Source organism: Carcharhinus amblyrhynchos, chromosome 8 (assembly GCF_965287045.1).
Source record: "Carcharhinus amblyrhynchos chromosome 8, sCarAmb.v2.hapA, whole genome shotgun sequence".
Lineage (NCBI taxonomy): Eukaryota > Metazoa > Chordata > Chondrichthyes > Carcharhiniformes > Carcharhinidae > Carcharhinus > Carcharhinus amblyrhynchos.
The window spans coordinates 60,295,112-60,303,899 of NC_137331.1; positions in this window are offsets into that span (position 1 = coordinate 60,295,112).

An 8,788-nucleotide genomic window follows, 5' to 3' on the forward strand; every position below is an offset into this window, starting at 1 on the left:
ACATTTTTATCTCAATGCAAAAAAACGCCTTTATCCTTCTTCACCCCTGGTAATACATTTCTTGATCTTAAGACTGCTATACTTCTGTTACCATCTTTTCCAGCTACTATATGATCTCTAACAGAATGCCCAAGCCCACAGTTCTAATGAAGAATAAAACAGACTTGAAATGGTTTCTCTCCCTTCAGATGCTGCCAGACCTGCTGAGTTTTTTTTTGCACTCTTAGGGGTAAGTTTTTCACTCAGAGGGTGGTGAGTGAATGGAATCGGCTGCCGTCAGTGGTGGTGGAGCTGAACTTGCTGGGGTCTTTTAAAAGACTTCTGGATGAGTATATGGGATTTAATGGGATTGGGGGTTATAGATAGGTCTATAGATTGGTAGGTGTTGATGTGATCGGCGCAACTCATGGGCCGAAGGGCCTGTTTGTGCTGTAGTGTTCTATGTTCTATGTTCTTTGCTTGTAGCAAGCTCTTAAATGTTGAAATATGTCAAGATTTTTGCGGGACCTTTTTTTCTTACTATTTTTCAGTAACACGATCTTTCTTTCCATTTTTGGCATCAGGCAGGTCTAACATGAAGGGTAATGATATGCTTGTGCATACAGCATACAGGTTTATATATTTTTAAAAGTTCACATGCTTCAATGTTTGTCTGTGTATATATTTACTCTCTGGTTTTATGTTACAGTCCAAAAGCTCTGTTTAAAATGCCAAAATATGCAATTGCAAATAAGTACTGGGATGTAAAAACTCGCCTGTGCATGTGTAGCCAAATGCCTGAGGCATACATCAGTTATTCCACATGGAAACTCAGCCGTCAAGGTGCATGAGTGAATGTGTGGTCATCACATTGATTGGTTACACTTGAATGTTTGCAATGGATGAAAGGGAATAGAAAGTAGAACTTATTGAAATGAAGCAGCATATTTTAGGTTACATCATATATTAACTCTGTTTTCATCTTAGTGTCATTTTATAAGGATTTAATACAACTGGAAAATACTCTGTTTAGTCAGAAAGTATCAAACATCGATTGGCCTCCCACAATATTTCGGCATTTCCACTAGAACTCTGACATAATTCCTGATCTCTGGGGGTTGAATATGACTGCAGCAGTAATGCAGAATGTAAAAGAGCAGTGGGCAGTTTGTGAAACCGGCTCTGATTTGCCTTTAGCCAATTTGTTCTCCCACCAATGTCAAGTTTCACCAGCTGGATGGAATTTGGTTCTTTCGCTGATGGCAAACTTGGAGCTGAGAAGGGCATGTAATCAAGTGGATTGGTGAGTTACCTGAACTCCTTTGTCTTTCCACTGCCACTCGAATTAAGTTATTGGCTAGAAAACTCATGGTCAGTTGAGGCCCTTCAGTTGCCAATTGATGATCAATTCAGGGCCTTACTGCATCACTACAGGAATGAACCCAGCTGAGAACAGGCCTGTTCACATACAGTGTGTACAATTGGTGAAACTGTGAGAGCCTGCTTATCATCTCTGGTAGTGGGCTAACCCTTGATCAAAGGCACACACTCAGTATCTGATCAAGGGACTGGACATTAGGAAGTGGTTGGATGGGGTGGGGGGTGTGCGTGGGGGGCTGCTAAGAATTAAGCTCTTCCCCTTTGGGAGTTAAAATGTTCAGATTTAAATTTCATAGTATGGAAGTTGTGCAGAAGTTAAATTGTTAAAGTTTATTGCCTTCTCTGTACAGTAATGGAAAATGTTTATAGCTTACAGACCTTCAAAAGGGGTTAATGTCCACTATTCAGCGTGAAAAGGCTAATCTTCATCTGTGTAGGCCCTATAACATTCTGTTTTTTGGCCTTCACCAGAGGGTGAGCAAGACCAGAGTTTTCCATAACAAATACCAAAGGCGAGATATGGGGATGTGCTGTGCAAATGAAGGATTAGCAGAAGGTAGTTTCTCATTGAATAAGAAAGGGTGAAAAGCTAGGATTTACTTGGTGAATATGATTAGAGAAATTGCTTGTTTCTGATTTGTTGTAATTGACTATAATTGCCAAGTTGTTTGTAACTTCAGAAACATTTGCAAGACAACGGCAAGGTGGTCGGTTTCCTTGTGCACAAGTCATTAAAGGCCTCATATCTGATCATACAGGGTGTCTAGCGCTGTTTGTAACCAAGTCGACTAAGAGTGCCTAAGATTGTTGGTACCCAGAATCTCTGACAGCCCTTGTTTCTGACCCCTATGCCCCTCCTTCTCTCCATGACTACTGATCTGCGAACGCCACTCCGAACTCCAAATGACTTCTCGTAGCCTCGGTTGCCCCACAATCCTGGGGCTCTAGTACCTGTCCTTCTGGCAGCAGTCAGTGCCTCCTAAATGGTGCTGCTGAGAGTAAGAGCTATTGGCTTCAATTGGTCAGTGGTGCTCACTTGGCAGGACTTCGGCCTAGGGACCTTGATTCCAGGGGAAGATCCACTGGTGGCCTTACCACTGCTTAAATGGCTTGTGGTTCGATGAACCTTCCAAAAAGAGACAACGTGTGTCTCTCACTGGCTCTCCAGTCTCCCACTGTCTCAACATGATTCCATTCCCTATGTCTTTTACTTCAAATAAAACATATTAATCATTTGATCTTGATATGTAACTCTTTTCAAATGTATACTGGATAAATAAATATTGTTATTCATGGAATCCTGATCCATAAAATATATGTCCTTATTCTAGAATCCCTCAGAATTTGGACTTTCTTTGAGAGGATCTTGAGGGATTTAGAATGTTTTGCTGAGATCTCATAGGATTAATTTTAATAAATCATCGAATCACAGATTTGTTAGAGAAAAGGAGGAGGCTAGTCACCCCATCATGCCTGTGCTTGTTCTCCAAATGAGAATGAACCTAGTGCCATTCCTTTACCTTCTCTCTGTGATCCTACACATTCTTCTTCTTCAGATAATAATCCAATTCCCTTTTGAATATACTTCAATTGAACTTGCCTCCAGCACACTCTCTGCCAGCGCATTCCAGATTTTAACCACTCATTGGGCTGGATGTTCCTGTCCTGCCTGCCATGGGAATTGTAGCAGGTGGGACAGGACCATGCAAAGGCCCATCAACCTCAGGCGGGATTTTCTGGTCTTGGGGTGAGCACAGCTGGAAAATTCCATCATTGTGTGAAAACATTTCTTCTCATGTCATCATCGCTTTTTTTGCCAATTATCTTACACCTGTTTCCTCTCTTTGTTCATCTTTGCACCAATGGGAACAATTTATCTTCATCTACCCTGTCCAGTCACCTCATGACTTTGAATACATTTATCATGTCTTCTCAACTTCCTCTTCTCCAAGGAAAATAGTCCTAACCTTTCAATCTATGTAACTATGAAGTCTCTGATGCCTGGAACCATTCTCATGAGGTGTCCAGAACTGGTCACCAGACTGCAGTTGAGGCTGAACCAATAACTTCCTTGCTCTTGTACTCAATGCCCATAGTAAAGCCCCAGATATTGTATGTCTTACTAATCCTTTTCTCAACCTATCCTGCCACTTTCAATTATTTATTCACATATAAACCCAGGCCCCTCTACTCCTGCACCCACATTAGAATTGTAACTTTTATTTTATATTCCCTCTCTCTGTTCTTCTTATCAAAATGAATCAGTTCACATTTCCCTGCATTGAATTTCGTTTGCCAATTTTCCATCCATTCCACCAACTTGTTTGTGCTCTTTTGAAGTTTTGAATTGTCCTCCTCACAGTTCACAACACTTCCAAGTTTTGTATCAAATGTAGATTTGAAATTGTGCCCCGTACAGCAAAGTCTGGGGCATTAATATATACCAGGAGAAATAGGGGCCCCAACACGACCTCTGGGAAAGTCCATTAGAAATCATCCTTAATTAATCACTCTCACTGTTTCTTGTCCCTCAGCTAATTTTGTGTATATGTTGCTACTATCCATTTTATTCTATAGGCTGTAACTTAGCTGACAAAGTCTGTTATACCATGCTGCACGCTGTATCAAAGGCCTTTTGGAAGTCCATATAAACCACGTCAACAGCATTACCCTCATCAACCCTCTCTGTTATTATTTCAAAAATGATTCTTTAACTTCATATGAAAGCTGTGAATCTATGAATCTGGGAATGAATTCAATACCATCTCTGCAGCGTGAATTGAACCATATTATTATCCTGGCTCAATCATTGCTCAATCCAATATGAGGTCAATGGATCTTTTGCTTGTCTGTCGAAGTCTCTGCCCCACCTGCAATGAGTCCTGTGGCAGGTGGGACTGGAAGACTCCAGCCATTATGTTTGAGCTCATTGTCAGGCTGTCCAGTGTCCCAGCATTTCCTGGTGTCTGACTTCCTTGTTGACCCAAGCCCTCAAAGCTTGAATCTGAGTCTTTTGTAACAGCTAGTAAGTACATGATCTCCCTTATATGAGCTGACATCCTTTTCCCTAGTTCCTGCACACTTGTGACAATAATTCACGACGTGAATGTCCCTCCCCCAACCTACACTCTAAACAAAAAACTGTGGATGCTGGAAATCCAAAACAAAAACAGAAAAAGCAGCAAATATTCATCCAATTACTCCAAACTGAATCCTGATGAAGGATTATTGACCTGAAACGTCAACTCTATTTCTCTCTCTACGGGTGCTGCCAGGCCTGCTGAGTCTTTCCAGCATTGTCTGATTATACCTGCCGAAGTATGTGTGGTGCCAGTCTCAAGAGTTCTTGCTTACCAGAGTTAATTCACATCCTCAGGAAGGCTGGTTTCCTCTTGCTGTAGTGGCACCCTATAATGCTTTTGAATGTGATTAAACTTATAGGCGAGGATGGTTAATGTAAGTAATGGTGGAAGCTAGTTCCACTTCAATGTGACAGTTTTTGATGCCCATTTAAAGGCATTTCAGAGATATAAAAAGTGTAATGCAAGTCTCAGTAAGGAGAAATGTAGAGAAAATGCTGGAGTAATCACTGGAAGCTACCAAAAGAATTCAGTTTATGTCCCTGCTGTGTCTGAAATTTAGGTGATAATTGCATCCATTCAGAAACTGGTATAAATGTGGGAAACTTATATTCTCTAGTCTCCTCCAATGGGGTAGAGCTAAGGGAGTTTTGGTGCAATTAATTGAGGAATCTGCACACAGCAAAATTCTGGTATAAAGCAGCTGTAGATGAAAAAATAGCACAACTCTACTTTTATGCAATAATTAATCTGAAACTTTCCAGGAAACTTTGGGCAAATACAGACTGATAAAATAAAAGCTGCATCTATGTGCTGACTGCTCCAAATAAATCACTTCAAGATACTAATTCCTTGGTGACAAATTACTCCATGGCCTTCACCCTAATCTTTTCAGTCACCTCAAGCCAAACATCCCTCATACTTCCTTCCCTCCTCTGAAGGTGAGCTGCCCTTCACTCCTTACTCTACCGTTAACTGACATTGTTTTAATCATTGTACCTCTAGCTGTCCTCCAGAACAAAGAACAATGAAAAGTACAACACAGGAATAGGCCCTTTGCTCACGATGCACTAACCAATCAAAAAAATCCTTTTGCCATTACTTGGTCCATATCCCTCTTCTCCCTCCCTATTCACTTACCCAATCAAATGCCTCTCAAATGTTGCTAATGTGCCTGCTTCCATCACCTCCTCTGGAAGTATGTTCCAGGCACCCACTACCCTCTGTGTGGAAAACTTTCCTCATACATCTCCCTTAAACTTCCCTCTCTCACCTTGAACCTGTGCCCCCTGTAATTGACACTTCCATGTCCTGCTCCTTCACTATTTTTACCTTATTACCCTTTTGTCTTCTTTCAAAAGCTTTCTCATGAATTGTATGATTGCTCTCTCTCTCACTCTACAGATGGGATCCTCTGCCCCTCCTGTGGCTTTTATCCAGCAGGGGAGACAGCTTGCCATTGGCTGCTGGTGGGATCTTGCGGACCTGTCAATGTCTATGGCATTTTGCGTGACTCGCCCGGGATGGGTAGAACGCAGCTGGGGAACCCGCCACAGGAAGAGCCGGAAAATCCTGCCCCCTTTCTTCTTTTCCTTTCTGTTCCTCACTCAGTTTTTTGCTTCTTGTTGAACAGCCTGTTCAGATGTCATCTGATGGGGTAAAGAGCACCAGAAAAATATTGTTGTTGAATCTCAACAGTTTCTAATCGGCACGGATCCATGGCATTAAACTAATCATTTGGCACTAATTGCTACAAAGCTGGTGGTCTTACCCTTAAAAGCCACAAATATGGATGATGAGAGAGATGGAAATGTTATGCAGGTGCAATATTGAGTGCTGTTCCAGGGATATAGTGCTGGCAATGGCACAGTCTGTACAAAGTGAAAAGCTTCCATTCTCCTTATGCAAGGGAACTGTCAGCAGGACAATCTGAAACAGTTGAATATTTTTGAAACTGTCTTCAGCATCACATACTAATGTTGCCATGCTTGAGTTCCAGAATTTTGCTGGAATATGAAATATCCATTTGCAGAAATTAGTAATATTGGAGATAAATGACCACATTTTATGAACTAACAGACATTGCAAAAAAAAAACCCCTGTGCCACCCTGCAGGGCTCTGGTACTGGAGCCAGAATCCTAACCTCACAAGAGCACCTTCTGCTGCATCACACCACATTGTAATTCACTGCACTTTCCAGCTGGACCTGTTAGATTTGAGACAGCCAAATAAGGAACTGTTCTGAGCCATGGAATAACGGCCACTGGGAGCCAGGCTAGTTACTAAGCTAGCAAGCTGAATAGTCAACCGCTCAGAGTCTATGAGAATGAAAATGCTGTACTGTTTGCTGCAAAATAATGGTTCACACATTTTGCAAGACTCAGTAGGCAAAGATCAGCTAACAGAAAGATACAATCAGTCAGATCACGGGCACTGCTGCTCCATAGAATCATAGAATCCCTCCAGTGCAGAAAGAGACCATTTGGCCCATCAAGTCTGCACTGACCACAATCCCATTCAGGCTCTATCCTCGTGACCCCACTTATTTACCCTGCTAATCCCTCCTGACACTAAGGAGCAATTTATCATAGCCAATCAACCTAACCCCGCACACCTTTGGGCTGTGGAAGGAAACCAGAGCACCCAGAGGAAACTCACTCAGACTCAGGGAGAGTGTGCAAATTCCACACAGTCACCCGAAGCCGGAATACAATCTGGGTCTCTGGCACTGTGAGGCAGTAGTGCTAACCACTGTGCTGCCCCTACTTGCTCTCTCTCCTCCCCCCCCGCCCTTCCTGTTCAACCCTTTTTTTTATATAGAAATGCTGGGAGTTTTCCTGACGGTTCTCCTGAGTTGTCACTGCCCTCATGAGTCAACCTGGATTTCTGCTGATCTTCTGCAGAGATTGTGACAGAAACTGGCAGGAAATTCCTGGAGATATACAGACAACTTGCACTTTTAGAGATTAAAAGTAGAAGCACTAATGCTGGGAATAAGAGATAAAAATAAAAATTGCTGCCCTAGTGAACAGTTATGCCCACAATATGAACATATTCTTCGTTCTCAGGTGCTGACTGACAGAGTGGAACAGGAACACAGGAGCATTGGGGCAGAACTAAGCCATTTAGTCCCTTCAGCCTGTTTTAAAAACTGCAATCAAATTACCATTAACCATTTAAATTCCAGGAAATGCAGCTCTTGTTTCTGTAATCTTTCCATGTAAATTAACCCTTGTCGTTCAGGTATCATTCTGGTAACACTCTCCTGCGATCCTTCCCAGGCCAATATACACTTCCACAGAACTGAATACAGTACTCCAGGTGTGCTCTGTACTACCTTGGCATATAGTCATGAAAACGGAGTAGTGAGAAAAATTATTATTGCCTGGCGTTCCTGGAAAAGAACTTTCAGAGAGCATCTGAGGAACTCAAGTGCAGGATCTGAAACCAGGGGGTGGGACAAGTTTTATGGGTGGAGTTGTGCTCAGAAAGACAGACAAGAAGAACTGGGGTTATTTTGCTTTTGTGGGTATTTTCAGTTCAAAATTTCCTGATCTTTTTGACCATGGAATTGGTTTGTGACCTAGTTCAGCATAAGTAAAGTCGCCCTAGTCCCAAATGATGGTGATTTAACCTGAGGGTCACCACGCCTCAGCTGAGGGGTAAAGTTGAGAAGATGGGACCTTCATGGATATGTTCAGCTGGTACAGGAATTGAACTCATGCTGTTGGTGTTGCTCTGTTTCACTAACCAGCTATCCAGCCAACCGAGCTAAACCAACCCTCCTTATTAAGCATATCTCAGTGTACTTAGCCCTATGTTAACCCTATGTGCACCATATCTTACATGCAAACATATATAGAAAATAGAAGCAGTAGGCCATTCGGCCCTTTGAGTCTGCTCTGCCATTCGTTATGATGATCAAATTCAATATCCTGATCCCATCTTCCCCTCCCCATATCCCTTGATCCCTTTAGCCCTAAGATTTATATCTAATTCGTTCTTGAAATCACACAATGTTTTCACCTCAACTACATTCTGTGGTAGTGAATTCCACACATTCCCCACTCTCTGGGTGAAAACATTTCTCCTTAACTCAGTCCTAAAAGGTTTACCCCTTATCCCCAAACTATGACCCCTAGTTCTGGACTCCACCCACCATGAGGAATGTCATTTCTGAATCTATCATGTATAATCCTGTTAGAATTTTGTAAGATTCTATGAGATCCCCTTTCACTCTTCTAAACTCCAATGAATATAGTTCTAGCCAACTTAATCTTTCCTCATATGGCAGACCTGCCATCCCAGGAATTAGCGTGGTAATCCTTTGCTGCAATCCCTCAATAGT